General features: G+C 27.5%; 1 protein-coding gene and 1 pseudogene across 13 annotated transcripts in view; both read left to right on the top strand.

Annotated features, from left to right (window-relative positions):
* LOC113555015 (maternal protein pumilio) overlaps positions 1-19,197 on the top strand; it is a 98,492-nt gene that overhangs the window by 47,313 nt on the left and 31,982 nt on the right. The gene's annotated exons all lie outside the window — the stretch shown is intronic.
* LOC113555017 lies at positions 658-7,596 on the top strand (annotated as a pseudogene).

Genomic DNA, 19,197 nt, shown 5'->3' with positions numbered 1-19,197 from the left:
GTCATGTCTAAACGTACATACTCGTCATCGTCGCAGTTTGCCAGCCAGCAGGACAAATTAAGTAATTATTAATAATATATAACTTAATGTGTAATTTTTTTTTCGGACTCCCAATTATCTGTTCTCGTATAATGTTCGAGACTCAAACTAAACCGACTAGACTATTATTCACTATGCATTTTAAATATTCTAAAGTAAGTCTGAACGAGTGTTGGGATTAATATTTATACCATACGACTGTGTTTTATATTGTTATTTGCATATTATTACTATTTTTAGTATCATCATCATCATCACTATTATTATTATATATAATATTTATATGGTTGACTTCCTAAGTCCGTCGAACGCCCGTACGATATCCTTATGTTGTTTCACAAAACAGTGGAAATTTTCTTGCGCGATCGTCCGACGACTGCGACGGGAATCCGTATGGCCGGTTGCGATTGGACGTCGACCCGGCCGTGGTGGTGCACGCATGCGCTGCCTCATTTTCCTCGCGGGTGATGTGCGGGCGCTTCTTCCCACCTAGCGCGAACGCCGTTGCCGCCACCTGCCTGCCTATGTGTCCGTCGACGACGCGCGCGCGGCGAAACGCACACGCGGCCGCCGCCGTCTATCCGCGCGCACGCATTCGCATTAGTGTTTGTGCGACAGTCTTGATCGACGGACATCGTCGTCGACCGTGTTCGAATCATATTCGTCATTTCGATATCAATCCGCGCGGTTATTGTGTATTTGCAAATTTATTTTATGCATTTTATAAAAACCTTTTTTCTTTTTCGTAAAAAAATTGTTTTTGCGACGTTTGTTTGTTATACCACAGATTATAATATAAATATTATTTTTAATAATTTTTTGTATTCTTTGTACCATCATGGTCGAAATTCGGCGGTGCGTTTAGCGGCACTTGACCATCTGTCGACTGCCTATACTCTAACGTCGACGCCATGGTGGTACTGGAAAACCCGATGCCGGATCCTCTGGCTACCGGCGTTGGTCTGGTACAGGACGCCGCGGCCACCACCCCGTTAACCGTGGACACTACCGGTGCCGTGGCGCCGCAACACCACCAGTCGTCCGTCGGTGGTTGCCTGTCTGCCACGTATCCGATACCCACGACCGCTGCGGCTGTTGCCGGTCAAAGGCACCATTTAAAAATGGTGCCCAAACGGTTCATCAACATGCATCAGTGGTTCAACCCGATCGGCGTCAAGCAGATTAAAGAGGCCATGGTATGTGCCCGGCGCGAATCCTATGTACCTATACACTACATGCATAACTAAAGAACAATACTGTTATAGAAGATGTCTTGGGAGTTTTTTTAATCGCCAAACACGCTAAAATCTGTCGTCCCACGACTCCTCGATTTAGTAGTTATATACTCTTATTTAGATTGCGTAAATAAGAAAAATAATAATATATATACATAATTTTTTTTTTTTTTGACAAAAAAACACGAAAATTGCATATCATTTATAATATATTAAATTATGTATATTATTATATTATATTTACGTAAAATATATTTTCTCTACATGTAATGACCACCACCACTGTTGTGTGTTATGCATTAAACAAATTTTTATCTATTCGCCCCGACAACGTTTTCTCTGGGACATTAGCCATCATCTTTCTCTCACTCTTTTGCTGATACGGATGAATAATATACCATGTCGTTTTCACACGTCCGACAATACGTTATATACTCAACGACATTACAAAAGTGGGGAAGTCAAACGGTTTTCTAAGTTCATGCACGGTGGTGGGGCGTACCGTAGCCGTGTCGATGTTTAGCGGTGACGTGTTTTCGCTGTACAACGCGCGTGTGCGATTTAATCCGGTTAACTTGGCCCGAAAAAATGAATTATTTTGTAATGGGAAATAATAACTCTGTTCGTCCTCAGAGACTACAACGAAATATATTATGATTTCAATAAAGAAAATGTGTAGGTATACCAACCGTTTCTGAAATCTCGCTAGACCTCATCCATAAATCTGTTTTATTTTTTATAACATAATAAATATATTATACGTGCGCTTATAATACATACATATCTAATACACACACACACACACACACATATATATACTTTACCTATATTATATATATTTAACAAACTTTATGTAATCTTGACCATTGCTATTTAATGCATTGTTTAAATTCAAAACGTAATATCTTTAAAGTGAATTCATGGAGTCGCATCAAAATCTTAGCAATTGCTCTAAAAGTCATAGACCTCTGGATACAGGTCGTTGAGTTTTCAAGGTTCATTCTAGATCAGTTTTATTCTCGAAAACGCATTATTCGTGCGAAACCGATACAAGTAGACCGTGTACAGATTGATTTTTGTTCGTTTGTGCGAAAAACCCTAGAAACATTAAGTTTTTTAAGAGGCTATTGACACAACGACAGAAAAAACTACCCAACGCTAACAATAATGCGTTTTTCTTTACAACCAGAGCGTGACGACCCCATAAGGCGGTTTTTTTAATTTTCGACACAAAATTTTCCGTGTTTACTGGAATAATCTCCTGGTTGTCATTACGATGCAAGCTAGCAGTTTTCTTTATATAATCATACAACATAGGTTAAAGCACATTTTTTAATATTATAATTTAAACAACAAAGTCAATTATAGCATCGTATATCCAAAACCGCGAATGCTTATTAATAATGTTCTTTAAAGTTAAATGAACATTTATGTGTGTATATAGTGATTTGGTCTGGTGCATTTCAAAAGATTTTATCAGTTTAATTTAATTTTGGTATACGTAGTAGGTACCTTAAAATAAATAAATTTTACGTAAGCAATGATATTTAATGTAGTTTTTTTTAAACTTAATTAACTTCATTAAAAACTCATTCTTTATATCAGATGTTGGAAATATATAAATATATTATAAATGGTATGAGAGCCGTTAAAAATGTGACAATACGGTGGATAAAACTGTTACGTTCGCCAAGTCTGACGCTGATTGGTCATCTTTTGATACAATAACATGCCTGAGGACACGTAGTATTCGAACGATTGTTGTATTTTAATCAATACTGCGAAGAACAAAACAAATCTTCTGAATTGAGAACATGACTCTTCGAAATCACTATTTTATCAGCAGATTGTTTTCGTATGCTACACGTTTTGAAGCCTATCATTTCCGTTTTGCCAAAGACTACATACATAGAGTCTGTGAGCAATATATTATATATATGTATAAAAATTGATCAAAGTTTTACAATCTTCAAGGTTTTTAAATAAACACAAAATATAGTGTATAATTCTTGTTTTTCTTCAATATTTCAATTTTACGAGATACGTCATCATTTATAAACAGAGTAAATATACCTATTGTTGTTTTGTCTGTTGGTAAAGCGTTTAAATACTATACACATATAATAACAAATACTAGTATTACATGCAATTGTTGATTTCGAAAAGGTTTAAATTCACACTAAGGACTTATTGTTCAGCAAAAATCGTTTATGTAAGAAAAGTATATCTAGGTGGATAGGATATGTCATTTCTTCTACCCTACAATCTTCAATAAATTATATTTATACATCATAATTCCTCTCATTTTCTATCTCCTCGTATTTACGACATCGTAATAATGAAATTCCTTCGCAGAACGCTTGTTGAGTAGAAAAAAAAAGAGGGATCCCAGAGATTGATAGTCTAACGATATTTTCCAGTCCGAATTATGGTTACCCTCATCAGTATTGACCCAAACTCGTATGTCATAACGAATTGTCTGTACAAATGTAGAGATCAGCGTGTCTTAATATTTCTTATTGTTATAATAGTTCCGACGTGTCTTTTTCCTCTTGTCTTTATTATATTATGTGTTAAAAAAAAAAAAAAAGTAAAAATACGTTTTTATATAAATTTCTAACTACAGTTAGATTTACTCAAAATTCTAGTCTTAGTCATTAATTTATCACATAACATTTTCTGGTCAAAGAAATCGATATTTCGTTGTATTATTCTAACGAATTAGACAATTTCTTGTACTCCTTGTTAATATAAGTTTTATCAATAGGTTTATGTAATTATATTTCAATAAAGAATTTTAAGTTAGTTGGATTAATTATGATTACCAAATGACTTGAATGTATTAGTATTTTTTTTATGTCCAAACGGAAGTTTATTTTATATTTATTTATTTGGTCTTATTAATTACCTTCAATAATTTTATGCATATAATCTGTATTTTATTATTGCTCCTGGAATATCTACTTAAAATAGTTTTCATTATTATTATATTTGTATTTAAATGTAAAAAATAAAAGTAATGAAAAATGGTTTTCAAAACCAGAAAGACATCCTGGAATAATTTACGTGTCATACGTTTTCAGCCGCAAATTTAATGAAATTAACTTTCTTTAGTGGCTTGGAACAAAAAGTCCTGAAAACTCAAGGTGCCTCCCTCACTTTTTTACGATATTAAAACAATGGCAATTAATTTTAAAACTTCCTTTGTAGAGAAAAGTATCGTCATACGATCATTAGTTATAACATTATTCGATCATTAATTTCTTGAACTTCAGTAAGGTATTTGCTAGAATCGTGAAAACATTTAGGTAACTATTTTGCTTGTGGTACATTTACCTATTTAAAATATAAATATTAATTTATAATAAGTAATAAAAAGCAAAATAAAATAAAATAAAGTGAGCTAGAAAACTAAACTTTTATAGTAGTTATAGGTGATAAATAAAAAGTTTTCATCTAAACCCTTAAAACTTGGCACTCGAGACTCTTAATTATAAAAACAATCAGTCGTTTAAAACGAATTATGAAAGAATAAAAGAAATACATTTGTGTGAATTGTATTTTATTTTTAATTTATTTCTAATGAGATTTCTTAACTTAAAATCAATGAAAGTTTAAGATGGACGAATTCACTAAAAGTAAACAACCTTTTTTTCGTATTAAATAAATTGCAGGGGAGTTCCAATGAGAGAGTAATAACTTTATATGTTGACGTTTTTGAGATTTTTTTCGTATAATTAAAAATCATTTTTTACCATTCATTTATCTACCAGTATTTTTTTTCAAAAATATCTTTATGTTTTTTACTCCTTTCCAAACTTTTGATACATGTGACCTATATCTTTAACGCAAACCCTATGTAACATGTATGTCGATCAACGAACAATGGTATACGATTTTCACGGAAAATAGATTTCTTTTTGGACAAGCATTATCTTGATGTATTGCATTCGAATTTCCTTCTATTGCTAACATTATTTATGTACGTAGGTAGATTATATACCTAGTAAGGCATTTTATATGTTCGAGTAAATAAAAAGACGTACAGCTCTCTGGGTATAAAAAAAAGATAGTATCGATTTACAACCGTCTTTTTATTTGTATAAATCATAAGCGTGTGCTTATTATTTTGCTCTTAATGATCAGTTTTTTATTATTTCAGTTATTAGTTAAAAAAAAGGTTGTATAAACTGTAAATATAGTGATGGTTGTTGTTAAATATGTATTGTTTCGATAAAAATGTATTTTATGCTATTTCAACGATTTTGTTGATTAATAAAGTGACTCATATTTCGTGTTTTTCGTTGATTTAATCATTTTACAATTTCCGATTACTGACATAATTCTTTGTCATCGTGTCCTTTGTCGTATTAAAAAATGTTACGCAAAATTAATTATTAATTTCCAAATTACAAATTTAATAATAAAAAAGTATGTTGGTAGTATGCTAATAAAAAAATTTTAATACTGCGTATTACAATATATTGGTTATATACTAAATTATTATAACTGTTTTTACTTCTGTTTTATTACAATTTCTTATTTCTATGTCATGTTAGTATTAAATATTTTATAAACGGTTTTAAGCGTCTGAAAAGTTAATCGTACTTAAATGGAGTAGCAATCTGTTGTAAACTAATTAAATTACTAATGGATGCACGTTTTGAATACAATAATTACTACTCATTGGTCTTGCTTATCTTTTATTTGACACTAGTTATTAATTTGTTTCTTAGTAATTTCTTTGGCCGTGATCTGCTTATGACTTTCTAACCTATAAATATATACTACATATATTAGGTTGTTCAAAATATTATAATCGTTTTTATTTTATGTTACTCGTTTTTCATTTTGATATTGATTACATAAATTGTTTTATTATAAATGGTGTTTATTATTGTCTGGATTAAGTAAACGAAGGGTTTCAAACTATTTTTTTTTTTATGTAATTACACAATAACAAAATATATGTTCAACAAATTCTTTTTTTTTTTCTATACTATATTATATATATCTAATGCATAATGACGCGAATCAAATTGAATGTCATGTACCGAGAGAAGGAAAATCCCTATGATAGAAAATCGATCACCTTAACTTTCACCTTATTATATTTAGCGGAAAAGCATTTCCTTTATTATTTAAATGGCGTATGTTCAATTTTCATAATTCATTTATTTAAAAATAACTATATAAATCTATATTAAATGAACGACAACCCGAGTTTGAAATAAAAGTTAATAAAATTCCAACACTAATATATAATATGTTCCAGTAGTTTTGAAACCACATTATAAGTTTGCCAGATTAATATAATTTGAAAATGTTTCAATTATAAAAGAAATTAAAGACTTTTTATATCTAAATAAAATAATAATGGGCTTCACAAATGTATATTTTAATTACACTTGAAATCAAAAGCTGTTTAATTTTTGATAAATATTTTTTTTAACCTTTCGTGATTATAATTCACAAGATGTTAATTTTACTTGCTATGTGATATTGTAATATGTATGTAATTGCTTGTGGTAATAAGAATAACTATTTTGATCTATGTGTGTATGTATATATATATATATATATTAGTATTTATTGCCTATTATTATTTATTTATTAAATGTTTTGAATACTGTTGACAAAAAAATATTTAAACATCACAATGCAAATTTATTTTTATAGCCCATGGATTTAATGTATCGTTAATTCGCATTGCACTTAAAAAAATGGGTACATGTTGCAATTACATATAATCAATTTAATTATGAGCGGATAAAATTATATTTTTATTATTGACTTAATATTTTATAACTTTACATACATACATTGACTATTGTTTTTCTATGTTCTATATATTAATATGTATTTTTTTTTTCAGGTGAGTGATGCACTTTTTATAAATCAAAGTTTATAAAGTACTTTTGTTGTAAGTAATATTTAAATTTATGATTAAATCTCAAGTAATGCTTAAAAGAATTTTAATTTGGTTTACCTGTTTCAAAACTTAATTTACTTCAATGTGATGTCCGGAACTAATTAAAATTACTTACCAAACCAATTATGTATCTCTGGGAAGGGTTGAAAATTATTGTGTATATGCTGTGTGTCTGTGTTTGTTGATTGTGCTTTCACTGTTCCCTATCCTATAGAAAAATGTAATTAAATCCCCGGCTACGATACCATTGTGGTAATTCATGTGGGAAAAGGTCACCCAGGGCAGTAATTCGATTTATGCTGTTAAACGTACATGGCTAAGTAGTAAGTGTACATTTGAATCATAGAAGGATCAATGCCCGGCTTTAATCAATTTTCTCGTTTTCATACTTAGAATGCTGTTAAAAATAAAATAAAATAATTACAATTTGATAAACCTTAAAATTATAATTTGGGTAATAAATTAAAATATAATATTAAATGTACATTAATGTCTATTTTCATTTAGACATGTTAGATTTTCTTTTTGTCAAAAAATATAGACGATACCTTTAAAATGTTATCCATACATTATATTTAATAATGAATGTTTACTTTGTAATCGAGGTGTATGTAGTTATGTACGTTCTTAGTGTTAACGTGTCACTTTGAATCTGTTTCAAATGTTAGCCATTTAAACTTTAACTGAGATAAATAAATTAGTGATTTCTATGATATCGTACATTTATTTATTGCAAGGCTTGCGTATATTATTAAATTGTAGTATCTGAGAAAGAAATAAGTTAGATTCAGTTACGATCTCACAGAGTTCAATATCATTCTATTTTTCCAATATTTTCTCTATTGATACGTAAAGGTGTTGTCAGGTGATATGGTTAGCGCTTCAGTGGTCAAAGAAAAATCCACAAAAATTCTATCAAAAGAGCAAAAGGTTAACACTGCCGGGTTTTGATCGGATTATGTTCATTTTATATAACTTTGAACTAAAGCACTTAGCTATACCTCTCGAGGCTTATAATCGCATTAATGGCTGTCGATTATTTTATAAATCATCTTTAAATTTCAACATTTTCATCTGTCTTCCTACTAAGGATTTTCAAGTGCCATATTCTTGTTATACAATGTTAATATATCATAGTAGTGTATTATTGATTAAATCAAAACGAGTTGTCTTACAATGATAATTAATTTATAGTTATATATCGTGGGTTTTCTATTTTAAAAATCTTTAGTTTGTTAGGAGTGTAGTTCAATTTTGAATGAAATCCTAGGATTTTTATCAATATACACAGCAGACTATACCTTCAGATAAAATAAAATCTGAACATCAAGTCTTCGTCGTTATTTAAAAAAAAAAAAGTATGAGAATCATATTTAAAGAGTGATCTAGTTATTATCGTATTGTTTTTTTCCTTATCTCGTTCACATGAAATATGTATTTTATTATATTCATATATATATTAGTTATTAGGTTATTTTTATACTAAAAATATTTTAAGCGCAAATCTATATGAAATAATAACATTGTTTGCTCGCGTAATATAATTATATCAAGTCAACCATCAATAGTATAGTGTGTTACAGTGGGCACAGGAAATAAAAAGGTATTTTTTCACTCAGAAATTCGACTCATGCATGCGCGCAACAATAATGTAAACTTAATCGAAAAATTATAACAACGAATATCGCTCAATAATAATGGTAATAGAGATGGTTGCCCCCACAGTTTCGCTGGGCATATCCTTTGCCATGGTAATATTGTGGGGAGAGATTAAATTATTCGTGCAAAAGATGCTGTATGTCTTGACACATGCAACAAGAAGGTGTGATTGGGGGAGGGTGTCAGATGAACATTCGTGCGTCTGTTAGCAAAACGTTTCTGCCGGATATAGATAAACGTTTCCGCTCACCTTTAGAACTTTAGAAGTATGGAGTAATGCGTTTTGTATTTAGAAAGGATGCCTTTTTTACGACTTAAAGAGAATATCGAGAAAAACATACAGAGATATCATAACGTATATATTTTATGTGTAAATAACTAGCTAAAAAAAGAAGAAAAATTCAACGTGAATTATTATATTATAATAAATATTCTATTAAATCGAATACGATATTTTCATCACAACATTTTTTACGCCAAATTTATTCACAAAAAATACATAATATTAATTCTTATCTCAAACCCCTGTCCTCTTTATTTTCAACTAGATCCAATAATTTAAGTAAGATTGTACTGAATTTTGAAATATCAAATCGACGAACTCAATCAAAATGAACAATCTCGTTAACTCGCAAAGTGTTTTTAATATATTTGTATGATAATCATAAATAACAGTGTAATAATAAATTAATATAAATTTAGTATTTTAAACATCTTACTGCAGTTGATATATTATTATAAATATATATTGCTTTTATTTATATCATTAAATTGCATATAAAGATATTAAGATAATTGTATATAATAAATCTATGTTGTTTGTATTATTTTATTTTGAGATACAATGGTGGCATAATATTTAAAAACTAAGGTATATTTTTGTAGAGAATAAATAATTGATCCTAACAATTATGTCAAGATCTCAGATAATGCATATTATTATACTTTAATATTATACTGTACAATTTCTTTTTTTTATATATTAAATTAAATTTAGGTACTTAAAGGTCTTAAAACTAGTTAACAGAATTATGATATATTACAAAAAGTCAATATAATTAATTGATGGTATATTTATTAAATAAGACAATGATTTAAATGATTATTTGTTATCCATTCGTTATTAGTTATAATAAGGTGTTCTAACATTAATAACTAATTATAAGGGTCAGCCGATAATCCATAATAATAATTGTTCTTCTGTGTTATGTGACTATAAAAGTAAACGTATATTTGTATTTAATATAAAATAACTCACACTAACTGAATCGGATTAGTTTTGAATCTAATATTTAACTTTACAAATAATGTACTCATATATAAGTACTAGATGTTTTTTTATTTAATTTTAGACGAAAAGAATATTTGATACTATACGATACTTATTATACCTTTTGATTTTCAATGTTATTTATAGTTTTTTAATTTGATGGTTGAAGGTTGAAGAGTTACTTGTTATCGTGTATTCATATAGATAGAATAATATACGTAATATTATTATATATATAATGTATATATATTTAATATCTACAGGATTAATGTTTTATAAAAATTGTGTGCAAATATATTACTTTTATGTAAAACGTGATAACTGCAATATACGTGGTTGCGTAGTGATGTAAAAAGTTTTTTTTTTGCGGTTTTTATTATTATTCACCTATAAACCAGTTCAATGTACGCTCAGTGAATTAATCCTTATATAGTTAGATTTGAAATATTGTGGCCATGTTAATATTTGGCTTGAAAAGGTTCAACACAGTTTATAATCGTAAATTTACTTTGGATCACGTAACAAAAGGAAATTATTTTTTTTTTTATTATCATCTCATTCATTACCGTGCAGTGTATATATTAGTACTCCTCTTCATCCAATCATTATAAATGTTCCAGTCATGAACATTACTAGGTAATTGTTGGCTGATGGCAGATCTTAATTAATGGAACATTGAACGAGATAAATTGAGAGAAATAAAAATAGCAAGATCCGTTATTTTATTTATTATTATTTTTTTTTTTTTTATTAGGAACCGGTTTTCGCGAGAGATTCGTTGTGAACCGGGCGGCCACTGAACTCCGTGTCCGCACATACAACGTTGCCGGAAATACAATTCGTTCTATTTTCGATGTGTATATATTCTACTAGAATTTTTTTTAAACGTCACTTGAGTTCGACGAACCATCAGTTGTAAGAAAAGTTCAATAGTTGTCATCGATTGTTACCATCTCGTAATCTGTTTTATTTCTGTTAAATTAAAAGAAAGTGAATCAATAATTACAATAGTTTATAGAAAATACACATCAAAATATAAGTTACTAAAAGATGTGTATATTTTGTAAGGAAAAGCGAAGTTTTTTTTTATTTTGGTTAAAAATCAATATTTTTTTTTTTTAAATGCCTTATACTTTTCTATTTTGTTAACACAATAGAAACTGAAAGAAAAGCCTTTTTCTTAATAAATAATCGATATTTTTCCATATACTGTTTTTATATCCTTTTTTGATTACAAGTATTGTCGATTTTCAGTGTTTTAGATCACTAACAGTTTTGATTTCTAATTTTGTTGGTTTTTGTACGTAAATAAATAAGTATAGACTAAACAATATGAAAAAAGATGTTCTTCGTTGTTAAAATAACAATTATCGTTTGTTTATTTAAGTTTATAAACAAATTAGGGTATACATTGATATTAAATTTTTATTATTAAATCCAAAGGTTGAAGGTAATTTTTTTGATTTATCGTAAAATGCCAAGTATATTAAGAGCGTTTTTACAGTTTTACCCATTATAAAAATGATACGAACATTCCATTTTTATCTGACAGGATATGTTTAATATTGTGTATTTAGTGATAATGGTTTCCCATTTCAAGTCATTATCATGAATAAATTTTACAGAATACGCTGATGCATCATATTTTTTTTTTATCAGTTCTTTTGTTGACACATGTGTCTATCTATGGTATTATGATTATTTTTTTATAGTAACCTTCATTCTGTTATATTTATTGTAAAATATTATTTTAGTTGTCTATAGTAAGTTGTTTGTTGTAAAAATTGTATTTTAACGACCTTAGTTTCGCAATACCTTTATAGTCTATTTATTCGATTTGGAATATGTATTTAATTTTGATTATTATAACGAATTTTCCACGTGTAATAGAATATTTATATTTTTTTTATTAATCATATTGTTTATTTGTTTCTATTGAGAATTATTGAATGATTATTACCACATTGAGCAAAACGTTATAGATAAGTTAGGTTAGAGAATAACTTGATGTATAGTCAATACTATACTGTAGTCCTTTAAAATAACTTTTGAGTTAAAAAGTTATAAATCTTAATTATCTTGTGAACTATTTATAATTAATATTAATTGCATTGTCATTTTTATGATGAGCAATGTATATAATATTATGTAGATATAATTATGTCTGTCAAATATTATTCATTAAATTGTTGTGATGTATCATATCGATATTGTTATAGTGTTTAGTTGATTAACAAGTACCTATACATTTACATTAATTTTTTTAATTTAAAATATTGCGTGCTACTGTATTCACTTCACTCTATTCGGTATATAGTTTAGAGTATACATCATACTATAATTTATATTACATAACTACAGAAGTAGATATAGAAAACTAGCTGTATGTACTTAATAAATGTTTATTAATTTATTATAAATCATATTTACCTTTTATTTTGTATTTTGGGTCTTTAGTGTATTACGTATTAGCAAAGATCACCAGAAAGTTAATATTATATTTTTATTGCATTTAGTCAAACACGCCAATATTGGGGGTGTCTTGTATTTGGAAATCGGTGACATAATGACGTTTTAATAATAACTTGAACGTTGTGGTTTTATTTGCACTGGGGTGTTTGTTGTTTTATACAGCGAAAGAAATACAGTCTAAAATGGTAGTAGAGTGGAGGTAGTTGCTTTTCAAAAGCAATTTTGTGGTATATGTACTAGGTGAGAGGGTAGTAGTGTGGCATTATTAACGTTATTTCCCAGTTCAGAGAGACAAGCACACAACTTTTGGACGAATATTGTATTATATGTCTAGTCTTTAGGACTTTGTTTTATCGTGGACGTAATAAATTTGAAGTAGGCTTCGTTTAGTACTGTATACGATAAAATTAAATTGAAAAATATTGATTTACTTGGAAAATAAAACTTGTTGTTAAATATATGATATGTATCTATAATATGCGGTAAAATATTTTATGTAATATTTTAATTTTTTTTATTATATTCATCATAAAGCCATTGAGCAGGGGGTCTTCGACCCGCGGCCCAGCTTGTCATAAGTGTGGCTCGTAATCACATTTAAAATTTAGCATCTATATATGTTGTAAGAATAAAACTGAATTTTTGTCTAAAATATATGTTTTTACAATGAATGTGGCCAGCAAGATTTTTAAAAAATAATGCGCGGCCCTCTGCATTAAAAGGTTGAAGACCCCTGCTTATAAAGTGTTATGTATATTGTTGTTAACTTAGTATTTTATTGATTTTATTTTTACAAAATTAATATTTATCTTTTAATAAAAAACATTAGCAATTCATTAATTTACCATCAATTTAACAGTAGTTACTTTTTATAAAATATAACTATAACTTAATTTTTAGCCAGCGTTTTTCTGAATTAATAAAAATTGTAATAGTTATAAAAATCATCTATATAAATTAACATACATTTTAAAAACAATGCATTATAGTGTAAAGATTATTTATAAAAACGGTTATGATATTTTTTAATTAAGTATTTGAGTACTCTATTTAGTTAAAACATAAACATGATTAAGAATATTTTTAACTATTATTTTACTGTATAAATTATTCGTGAAATTTACAAATTATTAGTTTTTAATAATCAAATTTATTTATTATTGCAAGTTATATATATAAATTCTGATCTATACTAAATTTTCTTATGCTATATTTAAGTTAAGGAAAAAAATGTTTAATTAATTTAATTAATTTAAAACTTTTAATTTCACTGAAAGTTATACTTTGTTAACATTTAAAAGTTAAATTCAATTAGTTAATGAAAATGATTATTTTATTCAATCAAACAGTTTATATCAAAATATTATTTCTGTTTTTAAATAAGTTATTCTCCTCCAAATTGAAATCGATCTTTTTAATTGCAAGTTATGCAACTTTATTTTTTCACAGGAACGGGGGGGACGGCTTATGTCAAAAATAATTTTTATTAAAATGTGGAATTCAATTTATAAACTATCTAATTTTACAATTTTTACTATCAAATTTTTTTTTTTATAATAGTTTATTAATTTATTATTATTATTATCACTTTTATGGCCCTATATATATTTTTTTGTAGTTTGTTTATTTTTTTATTATACATATCTATTCTGTGAACTAGTATGAATGTAGAATTAAAATACCGGTGTAGTTGAAAAGTGGTATTTAAAATATAATTAAGGTTGCCAATAGGAGGTATTGGGGGGGCGAAGCCCTCCCACGGTCTGTGTTAAGTAATTGTACACTTGGAACGCAGTTTTTATATCATTGGATTGAGCTCCTCTACTTAATTTTTCCCAATTCGAGCACTGAGAATAGTATTATCTTTTTAAAGCGTATGAACAGACGGCGAGGAGTATACCCACAATACATTTTCAGATAAGAAAATGCTGAACTTATAATTAATATAACATAAAATATAAATAAATATATTTATTCAAGATATTTATTTGGGAGATTTTTTTTATGTATATTACTATGGAGGTAAACATAATATAATACAATCTATTACAAATAAACTTTTAAGTATATATCTATATTTATATACAAAAAGTAATCGGGTAATACAGGTCTTATCGTTCTTTAATTTTAACTGAAATTATACTGAAGACTTAGACTATAATATATAATATTTTATAGACTTAAAGGAACTATAATGTTATCTACGTACTCTATGATATTTAAGCTTTAAATGTTCTGCGGACGTAGTTGAGTAAAAACTTCTAAAATCCTCGCATCTACTAACTGGAAATAATTCCTTTTTTTTATTATTATTATCCGTGATGTGGATTTACCATGACATAAAATGTTACTCCGTAACCATTTCGAAAAAAAACAGACAGCCTTAAAAAATCCTGACATTTTTTCATTTTTTTAAAAATATATATATATATCACTAAGGGAATTATGATCAAAACTCTGCATGCAAACTGTGTACATTTTCTCCACTCCATCCAAGAATTTTAAATGCGTCTCGCGCGTGTAATGAATGTTCGGGCACGTCTTCGGTGCGTAAGTCCTTGAGTGCTAAAATGGAATCCGAAATAACGCCACGATGCCATTCTACTACTATGAATATCATTATTGTTGCTTGGCGTGTCATTTTCGTACAATAAGTGTACCCGGCATTTATTTTATTTTTTTTTTATTTTCTACTCGTCTCACCGGAGTTCCGGGGATATTACCTATCGCTAGCATTCTGACGTAGGTACCTACTGTAACATTATGTTATACGTGTAAAAGTCAGTCAAATGGAATTAAAAGTTAAAAATGGAAAAATAAATAATATGTTTAGTAATACTCTTACATAAATACAGCAAGTAAATTAATATACGGTGATACAATGTATAAAGTGTTGAAACGTTTTTGTTGTTTGGAGCACTTTACATAATTGTCCTCCTATTTATTATTCTCACAACTGTTAAAATCTTATTCCTTATCAGTAATTATACATGATTTTAAGTAGTAACTCACCCAGAAAATTGTGTACTTTCCTTATCAATTGGTGGTTTTGTTACAAAACTACGTCGATTAATGCTTAATGCTTAACACACGAAACGTGCTAGAGAATATTATCACGTATTCATGATCTATCTGTTCTGTTTTAAAAGCTCAATGCAATAAACATCAAAAAATATTAATATTATTAATATTAATATTATTAATATTATTTTTTTATATATTTATTCAAAAAATCATTAATATACATAATATCAGACATTCAACAATGCAACACACGTGGATATTTCTTTTGGATTTGTCCCAACTGTTGTGTGATAATTATTAGAATTAGGTATTTACAAAATTAAACAAAGAAATGCAAATTTCACTCTGAAATAAGTAGAGCTACTTAGGCTACATTAAAATAATCGTATTTAGGTGAAAATATATTCATACGTAGATGAAAATATAACACTTTCTCCACGTACGTTATGTTGTTCAACATGCTCCTATTTTATACTAAAGTAAAAAAAAACAAGTGAGACAATTTAATTAGAATGCCCATAAGAATGATTTATTAATGTATACAAAAAAAATACCGGTTATTAAACCGTAGAAATCAGATCATCGCCTTTAACCATAATTCGCTGTGGGTGAAAACGAACATGAAATATTAACGTTTATCCTTTTTACCTTATAATATCGATTTTGTTAATTTTTATATATATATTTCAATATCAAAACAAATTAATTAGTTTCTTATTTTTCCAAGACTAAATTTATACACACGTGATATATGTATAATATATCCATATTTTATGTAAAATCTACTTTTAGATATTCATTAAAATGCATTTATAATATATTTTTAGGATTATTTATCCTAATATTGATTTTTATGTAGTATCCATTATAAGTTATAGTATAATTTTCTCCATGTAGACCATAAAATATCCTATTTAAAAATAATTATTAGAAATGGAATACGACGTAGGCTAGCTAAACCGCTATATCTAAGAAAGAGTAACCCTTTCACGTTTGAGTAACTGCTATTTTTGTGTTCAAAAAATACGAACACCTGTGTATAATTATTTTTAGCTCAGTGTAACCTAATGTGTCTTATGTGTGTTAAAAGCTTTTATGTTACAGATATTAAAAAACACATACAAAATAATAAGTTATATTATTTTGTATTATTAAAGAGCACATATTTAAGAATATTCTGTATAACTAATAATATTGTTGAAATTATGTGGTTTTTTTTTCGTTGTTCATTTTTTAATAATTATTTTACTTTTTTATATTAATTTTTCAGTTAAAAAAATAATGTTTTACTGATTATTTGATTTTTATTGTTTATTCGATTCCAAATGATATATATTTTTTAGAATTTTACAAATTTTTTAATATTCAACAAAACATGTTTACAAGGAAATTCAATAACTATATTTTTTAATAAAATAAATGTCAATTCATTAATTATTAAATTGCTGTTATAAGAAAAGTAAAGTCGATTAGTAAAATTTTTTCATAAGAAACTATCAGTTCTTAATTGATTAATTTTAATATTATTTGGTATTCTGGGTATACACTGGTTTAATAGCAATATTAAAGTTTTAAACTCTATTAAAAAATAAAACTTTGTACATAATTTTTTTAGTAAACGTTTCGATGAAATACAAAACTTTTAGTTAAAAACTACTGGTATCCAACATAATTATGAGTTTGTAATAGAGAAGAGAATTGTACTAGCTCTTGGGCTTGGGTACGTGACTTTGTACTACCATGTACAAGTAATTAAAACTAATAATACTAGTGATAGCATATATCGAAGGTTGATATTCTTGGTTAGACAATGATATCTTCAGTATTCTCAATAATGATTTTAAGTACTTTAATAATATTATTATAAGAATTCCCATTGAAATATTTATTTTTATGTATTAGCTTTTAAACAATGTGTTTGTTACTTTGTTAATAAAATAAGTATACATAAAAACGTTATAAATAGATCTAAAAAAAATGATAAATAAGATGCTGTTAAAATAAACATACTATTTTTATTTAACAAATAAAAATATTGTTTAATGAAGCCTTTATAACTGTATTGAAAGTTTAACCAATATTATTGGTGTATGCCACATATAATACATCGTCTATTTTGCTAACTATCTGTTTATATTTTTTAAAACATTGAACAGTTAATTCTAGTTATAATACGTGTAATAAATTCCTAAGTAAATGGTTCGTAGAATAGAAAGGTACAAGTAGAATCGCTAGATTTAATCCATCGATGGATTTTATAGGAAGGTTGTATGTCTATAAACTAAAAAAGTGCTATTTCTCAAGATACGTATATGGATAAACATACATCTTACAAATTTGTTGCACGTACATTGCAGTGTACTATTTGTACAACTTTATAATTTAACATTAAAATATGTCAAGAAAGTAAATTATTTATAAATTATTAAATTTTATGTTATCTGATTGCTCTTGTTGGCAAATAATCAAGTGTTCGAAAATAAGTCTGAAAGAAAGTGCATTGTTTGATAAATATGACGTGTTATACGTTTTGGGATTAGACGATTGCAGAGAAGTATTTTAAAAATAGACTGAAATTAATTTTTAAGTTTAAAAAAATAAAACAATATGATTATTGATTGTAAATAAATTATGAAGAGTTGGACTACTATAAGTCAAAGTTAATGTGCTAAAAAATTATTAATGAGATTGAATTTTATAATTTTTTCCTTCTTCACGTCAAATAATGACTCACAATATTATCAAAAGGTATAAATAATACTGCTGTTCAGATGGCTCAAAAATTACTTTCATTTATTATCTGTTAACTATTATAAAATCGATTTTCGTTTAATACTTTCTGACTATAAATAATATGTATTTAAATTCTTTTTGAAACTTATTTTGTACAATGCTATTCTTGTTATTAAATTTAATATTCATTAAATTACATATACTTACATATTATTAGACAATTTTTCATAATTATTTAATTTTAATCAAAAAATATCAAATTTAATTTTTTTTTATAGTAGACTCATTTCTGAAATAGTTCCTTTTTAAGAATTAATCAGTTAATTTTTTTTCCAAAATATGCCAAAGTAGTGATGTAGTCTTATGTATTGTTGGTAAAACATTATATCCTTTCATATTCAGATAGAATTTATTACATAAACGCCTCAAAAACGGGAAAAGATTTGATCTTGTATAAGACTAATCACAATCTTACATAATAGTGTTGCTGCTACCTACGTTTGTGTACTTCGATGCATGAAAAGAACTACACAGAAGATTTCCGTATCATTTTTTGAGCTTAGTGCGGTATGGTGATGCGACAAGACAACGGAAAATGCGACAAACGAATAGTATAGTGTTGTCGGCCAAACACCACTGCCAGTTCCACTACTGCCGGGATAACTTGACTGCTGCAGCCAAGATTAATGGTTACATAGGGTTAAAGGTCTATTGAGGGATTTACAGACGCTAAACGTTTGACAAGCGAATACATTTTTCATGTCTTTTCGGATAACAGTAGTCGGGTGGCTGTGGAAAAAAACAGAAACAAAGTTGTAAAAAAAAACAAAAAC

Source organism: Rhopalosiphum maidis, chromosome 2, assembly GCF_003676215.2.
Source record: "Rhopalosiphum maidis isolate BTI-1 chromosome 2, ASM367621v3, whole genome shotgun sequence".
Classification (NCBI taxonomy): Eukaryota; Metazoa; Arthropoda; class Insecta; order Hemiptera; family Aphididae; genus Rhopalosiphum; species Rhopalosiphum maidis.
This window is presented reverse-complemented; position numbering and strand designations above follow the sequence as displayed.